Source organism: Taeniopygia guttata, chromosome 8 (genome assembly GCF_048771995.1).
Source record: "Taeniopygia guttata chromosome 8, bTaeGut7.mat, whole genome shotgun sequence".
NCBI lineage: Eukaryota > Metazoa > Chordata > Aves > Passeriformes > Estrildidae > Taeniopygia > Taeniopygia guttata.
Genome location: NC_133033.1, coordinates 24,223,436 through 24,230,837, shown reverse-complemented (window position 1 = coordinate 24,230,837; position 7,402 = coordinate 24,223,436).

The following is a 7,402-nucleotide window of genomic DNA, read 5'->3' as shown; positions in this document are numbered from 1 at the left end:
TCCAAAAAACAGCCCCATACCAAGCATTGTGAAGAAAATTAACTCCGTTCTAGCCAAAACCAGCATGACAGACTATAAATGTTTGTAGAGTAAGAATAGTGGTAATTACTCACTGTTCTAGAAAAGCAGGATCTTCAAGATAGGAGAAAACATTTTGAGCACCTCCTCATAGAAATTTAGGAGTCAAGTAACTTCAATTTGACCTTGGAAATTAAGTCAGCCATATCAAATTAAGGCCAGATTAATTCTGATTACGATTAACCACCTAGAGGCTTAATACAGTTTGACTAATACATGTTAAAATCACATTTTTATTTAATTTAAATTACTGCCTGAGTGTCCCTGCAAAGGTGAGTCCTAAATTTCAACAATATTAATCAGCCAAAAGAAAGGAGGCCTTGCATTTACCTGATCTTTCTCTATTAGTTTCGTAACATCTTCATTGTGAAATCTGCTCAGCATAGTGCATTAAAAGACCTGTCAGGCTGCATTGGAAAAACCCTGTTATTTTGATTAAATTACTCAAGAGAATAAAAAGGACAGATATTTTCAGAGCTGGTTGGTAAAACACACTTGGCTCAAGGATTCCTGCAGGCAACCTGAGAATTCAGCTGGGGTTACACACAAATGGACTAATTCACAGAATCTTAGGATGGTCTGTGTGAAAAGGAGATTGCCAATTAACTATTAATTATAGTTTGCATCAACAGTGTGAAAGAAAATTCACTGTCTCCAGCTTCTTAAAGAAAAGGGGAAAACACCTGAATTTCCTTGAGTCTCAACAGCCAATTTCCATAGAAGTGGGTACTATCTTTAGTGGGCAAAAGTCTAGACAGATACAACCTCCAGTTTCCCTCAGGCTGACTCTGTTAGCAAGGGAGTCACACGTTATCTGAAAAGCTGCTCTTCCTTTCCAGCTTCCCAGCAGCAACTCTGAACCCTGATGCACCATCACCCACAGACACAGCAACTCATCAACTCATTCCCCCTTCTTCCCTGGCCTTTTGCATCTGCCAGGTATTGTCTCGAGTGTAAACTGTCCAACCTGAATCAAAACTGCTCAGTACGGAGCCCCTCTTGACAGTTACTGCCTTTAAGGAGCTAAAAGCCACCAGCAGAGTTGCCTCATCACACCTCCAGAAGGGCCTGGCTGACCAAACCTTTGGCTATTAATCACCAATTACAGTAATTGCTCTCCCAGAGGATATCGACCCTCCCTTCACACCCTGCTTGCTTTTCCTGGCAGGCAGCTGCAGCTAATTCATGAACACAGACAGCAATTACCAAAGGGCTGGTGCTGCCTTTCCTCCTGCTGGGGTTCTCACAGTTATTCAAAACATGCACAACTGTCCATCACAACACAGCACCTCTTATCCCACAGAGCAGTGACCACCTTAAATAACCCTAATTACTGACTATGCCCATTTCCTAGAAAGAAACAGCATTTATCATAGAATCCCAGACTGGCTTGGGTTGGAAGAGACCTGAAAGCCCATCTTGTTCCATCCCTGCCATGGGCAGGGACACCTTCCACTAGCCCAGGTTGCTCCAAGCTCCATCCAACCCAGCCTTGGACACTGCCAGGGATCCAGGGGCAGCCACAGCTTCTCTAGGGCCAGGGATTCCTTCCTAGATCCCATCTGACCTTGCCCACTGGCAGTGGGAAGCCATTCCCCCTCATCCTGTCCCTCCATCCCTTGTCCCAAGTCCCTCTCCAGCTCTTCTGGAGCCTCTTTAGGCACTGGAAGGGTCTCTGAGGTTTCCCCAGAGCCTTCTCTTCACCAGATGAACACCCCCAGCTCTCCCAGGCTTCAGAGCAGAGGAGCTCCAGCCCTCAGAGCATCTGTATTTATCATCATCATTTACAGTTCTCACCAGTCAGGATTTTATACGCCAGCCCTCCTGGATTTTATATTTTTGTAGAGATGATTGAGAGAAATAAGGCACTATTTACAGAAAAGTTCCCATCAGGGTCCTAACAGGTTCTCATGAAAAGCCATGTTTTTGCTTTCTTATTTGCTGTCCCTGTGGAACTGTAACCCACTGCTCCAGATTATTCACCCCTATCTATTCCTATGCAGCAATCAATGTGAAGACACCCCAGGCTGGCTGCTGGTGCCAAAATCCTGTAAGGACATTTACTGCCATTTGGAATATTTTTACTTCAAAGGAAAGGATTAATGAAGATTATGGAAATGATCCTCAATGTCTGCCATTCCACTGACCTGCTTTTCCCCAGATACCACATAATGATTTGTTAAGCTACATGTCAGCCATATGAGAGAATTGTTAAGTGCAATGCAGAGTGGGAAGTGCAATATTTGAGATGTACATGCCACTTCCAAGGTAAAAATACTTCTGAAGAGCAGCCAAACACCACTGGCTCTCAGAGCCAGTGTCCTGGAGTGATGTAGCTTTGTCTGAGGCAATCTAAGCTCCCCCATCCCCAATAAATGTGTATCAGCTCCAACACAGCTCAAGTGCCAGCACTGCAGCTGCATCACTCCAGCCTTGCCATCTCCTCCCTCCTGACTACTCCCTGAGCTACAGATCTACCATGAATTCATCCATTTTATCACTGTGCTGGTATGGAAGAGTTCAAGACATTATGATGAAAAATCATTTGCCTGGGAAAATAATTAAATAATTCATTATTAGGTTTTGAAGGAAGTTTTTGTTTATTTGTTTATTTGATTGGTTAAGGGTTTTTTGTTTGGTTGTTTTGTTTTTTTTTTGTGTGTGTTTTTTTTTTTTTGTTTGTTTGTTTGTTTGTTTGGCTGGTTTTTTTTTAAGATCAGCTGCAAATAGAGCAAGCAGTGCCAATTGGTAGAAACCTAAAGGAGAAAGTTATGGGAGAGTCTGTCAGGACTGCCAGATACTTTGATGGATAACCAGTCTCTCAGATATGCTAAGCTGTGAAGGAAAAAGATAGAAAATGTTCCATCAGTCATTTCCCCCCATGGCCTGTTTATTTCCCTCACAATGCCAGACTTGACACACCAGCCTGTTTGGCTGCCCCTCTCAGGCACAGCCCTGGGGTGTGGACTGTGCACAGGGAAATGCCCCTTTCCCCCAGGCACAGCCCTGGGCACAGGGAAATGTCCCTTTCCCTTAGGAATGCCTTTTGCGAGACAAACACAGCAGGGCTTATCCCAACACATTTGATGTAACGCTGTAAGAAATACGAATAATGGAGCTCACTTCCAAAGGAGCAGAACTGGGGTGCTGTGCAAGTTCCTGGTGCACTCTGTGGAGAGCTGCTTCCCTTCTTTAAGCAAACTAACAATCTTTAGGTACCTAAGTTAGGTACCAGCCATCTCATCCTTGAACCCAAAGTTTCTAACTCAGCAAATGCGGTTTCCCAGATGTTGCTGGGGAAACACTTGGGCTCTGTCCTGTTTAAATGGAGATGCATTTGCATTTTAAAACAAGGGAAAACACTCATCTGTAGGAGTGAATAGCTACACAGCGAGTTTGGGGCACAGCTATTGTAAGGTGAGGATTCCATCAGCTGCATCAGCACAGCTCCTTGAGAGGGCTCTGTGCCAGCTGGGGGACTCGGAACTTGGTGCTGCCCCAGAGTAGTGCCATCACAAATGTCATACACAAAGGCAAGCTGGCTTTTAATTTCTGATAAATAAGAAATGGAATGAGCAGCTTTTTTGCCCCTGCCAATCAAGCTTTATGTGCCCTGCAATTACCATTGACAACAGATGGAAAATTGCAGTGACTAAACCCCAGAAGCTGGTGTTTTTCTACTTCTAAATTAGTAGTTTAGTGGATTAAGGTAAAATATTTGCCTGAAAATACCACACCGAATGTATGTTAAAGACTGGGTTAGGGAACAATGCTGTGAGTAGCCAAGGAAAGACAAAATCTGGAACTAAACCTCTATTTGTAAGTTGGCACCAAGAGATCAGAGAGACACAACAAAGCACCTACACCTACAGAGGAGCTGCTCTGTGTTTTGTTAGAAGTACCATGTGAGAATATGCAAAATAAAGTGCTAATGAATAATTTGCACATGCAAATCTGGCCCAAGCTGAAGTGCTGACTTTTGATCTCCAGGAGCAGAGCTCTGTGCAATGCTCATCCCTCCGGGCCTTGGAGCCACACTGCTAGATTTGCCTCTGTTCCTGATGGGGATTCTTTGTGCTTCCTTTCCTGGAAGCCTTTTTTTTCCACCACAGAAGCTTAATAGGAAACTGGACTTGGGTATTCAATGGCTGAGGAATGGCTCTGTTTCCACCACAAGGTGGGAAGAGGGAGGTGGTATGGAAAACCAAAAGGAAATACTTAGACTGGACTGCAGATCCTGCTGCCAGGAATAGTTATACAAGTAGAGGCAGATCCTGCCCTACACACTCCACTCCTTTCCTTCCACTGCAGCAGCAAAATAACCCAGCAAGGCCACAGCAATCCTGCTGCTGCCTTAAACCATGAAGTGCTTTTCCAGCGATAGCTTTCTGTGGGGAGACAAGAGCCACACAGTTCTGAGGACTGTGTTATGTTCCATGTTCTTTGGTTTGACATCTCCTGCAGCCTTCAGGAGGAAGGCATCCAATCCAGAGCCCTTCCTCAGCACACTGGCAGCCACCACAAGCCATGGGCAGCAAACATCCTCAGTTCCATAGCACCAGGATTAGGAGCAAGCACAGTTCAGAAAGCACCTCTCCATTTGCATTGTACATTTATTCCCTTCCAATATGCTGATGCTGTCAATAATGCAATTAACGTATTGATACTCCAATTAATATTTCTCTGCCCACTCTGCTAGGGCAGAGCAGAATCCATGGTTGTTTGTTACTTAAAACAAGGAGACTTGCAGGAGAAGCAGCCAGGAGCTGCAGCAGGACTGAGCAGCAGGAGAACACTGAAAGGGTGAAGGGAAAGAGAAAACTCTTGGGTCAGGCTGGAGAGAGAACTGAGGCTACAGGAGCCAGAGGAAACAACAAAGTGACACAGGCAATGCAAGTCTAACCTTTGAGTTCAGGGGCTTTTGCAATTCATATCATCATGAATTCTTCTGTCTTGAATGACTCTTAGCTGGATTTACAGGATCCAAGAGTGAAGTGTTGGGGAAGAGACTACCCAAGCTATAAATAACTGAAGAGAAAAGCAACAGGAGATTTCAAGGCTTTGCTGATTCAACAAGAAGGCATGAAATTCCTCTTTCACTATTTAAACAGTTACTCAAAATAGAGCTCTTAAAACTAAGGATATTCAAATATTATTGCCAGCAGGATATGCTGACAGCCCTCATACTCTCATTTAGTCCCTATAAAGTGTAGGAACAGGAATGTGCAAACCATAAATTACAAAGGTGGCATCTGCAAGCCTTCATTCAAGGTTCCTAATTGCTCTGTAATTCAACCAGACATGTGGCTCTTTTTATTTATTATTTGTGCATGTTCAGGCAAACTGGCTGGTATTAGCACATGCCTAGGGAATGGCCTTTTTCAGGGAGATGTTGGCATATTTTGTTTTAGGACGTCAGTGGTTTGGGACTGGACTGAAACATTCCAAAGCCAGCATAAACATTTCTTTTCTTTCAGATTATCCTCAGGGAAAAATAATAGTCTGGCCATTGCAGCTTTAAGAGTGACAGCCTTACAGCCAGTGCTTTCATCCCCAGCTTACACTAACATCAGTATAATTCCACAACCCTCCAGGTGCACTTCACCCCTCAAAAAGATCAGAGATTGATTTGGAGCTCCAAGATCAGAGAACAGATGCTGTTTGAGAGCCTGTACATGTAATACAAGGAGGAAATCAGTGCTACAGAACTAGTCCTCAGAGACTGTAGATTTATTTTCAAGAGTACAATAATGCTCCAGGTCACTGGCTTTATATCCAAAGATGGGCTGTGTTTTAACTCCACAGCCTGTGGTAAACACCTACCCAACACTCCCTGGGAAGCAAAGCACAAGTACAAAGCCAACTGCAAGCACAAAATCAACATAGGGTGAACCCTAGTTTCAGTTCTCTTCTATGCCAAAGAGATACACATTGCCATGAGATGCTCTAAATAAATAGTCTAGACCTTCCAAAAGTATATATCCAGGTATCCACCTCAAGAAAGTAATACCCTAAAACATGAAAAATTGGACTCATTTACCCTGTGCAGGAAACATACACTTCTCTGGTGGAAGGTGTCCCTGCCCATGGCAGAGGGTTGGAATATGACGATCTTTAGGGTTCCTTACAGCTCAGAGCAGTCTCTGATTCTGTGATTTTATTAACACTGCAGATGTAACCTTGAGGGATGCTGAGCTCAGGGACCTTGGGACAGATCTGACTTAGGCTGCCTCTTTCAATTTCTGCTAAAAAGGCTTTATTAGGAGCAGTGGGCTAATAAAATCCTTTTGAGTGATCTCAAAAAAATCTCTTAATTTGTTATTAGGTCACTGTCTTGGTTTGAAAGACAGGTGTCTGCCAAGGAAGGCGGGAACCTCCCTTGGGATGGAGAACATGACTCCCCTCTGTCCAAATATAACTTTGAAATTAAGGGGCTTTCAGGCAAAGATATGGAAAAAGGAATAGCAGTTCTTCAGTAGGATGTATGTGCACAACGAGGCAAACAAACAGCAACAATGGCAGCAACAAGAAACAGAAGAAAGAAGGAACAAACCAGAAATGCCAGCGAATCCCTTCCCATGCTGTGAGGGGAGGGGAAGGGAAGGGAAGGGAAGGGAAGGGAAGGGAAGGGAAGGGAAGGGAAGGGAAGGGAAGGGAAGGGAAGGGAAGGGAAGGGAAGGGAAGGGAAGGGAAGGGAAGGGAAGGGAAGGGAAGGGAAGGGAAGGGAAGGGAAGGGAAGGGAAGGGAAGGGAAGGGAAGGGAAGGGAAGGGAAGGGAAGGGAAGGGAAGGGAAGGGAAGGGAAGGGAAGGGAAGGGAAGGGAAGGGAAGGGAAGGGAAGGGAAGGGAAGGGAAGGGAAGGGAAGGGAAGGGAAGGGAAGGGAAGGGAAGGGTGTGCTGCACAAACCCTGGGGCAGCCGATGCCGGTGTCCCAGCAGCACCCTTGGGAGCAGCAAGTTGGGACAGCAGCAAGGAGCAAAGTCCCAGGGTGGAAGATGAGATGTAGCAGAAGCTCCGCAGCTGTAGCTGGAGCCATCCCAGCAGGCACAGGCTGCATGGCTGCAATGGAGCGAATAACTCGCAGCAGTGGTAGAGTTACCCACAGTGGGGATGCTGGGCAGCAACAGCTTGGCTCTCGAACATGGCAGAGAGAGACAGAGACTCCCTGAGAGGGGAAAGGGGCATGGTGATCCCGGGGTTTCCCCTGAGCAGATGGTGAAGGGCTCTGTGTTTGGTGAGGCAGGCTGCTCAGCAGTGCTGGCTGTACCACACACCAGGCCTCTCTGTCTCTTGCTCTCAGCAAGATCAAGTCTGTCTCTTCCCCTT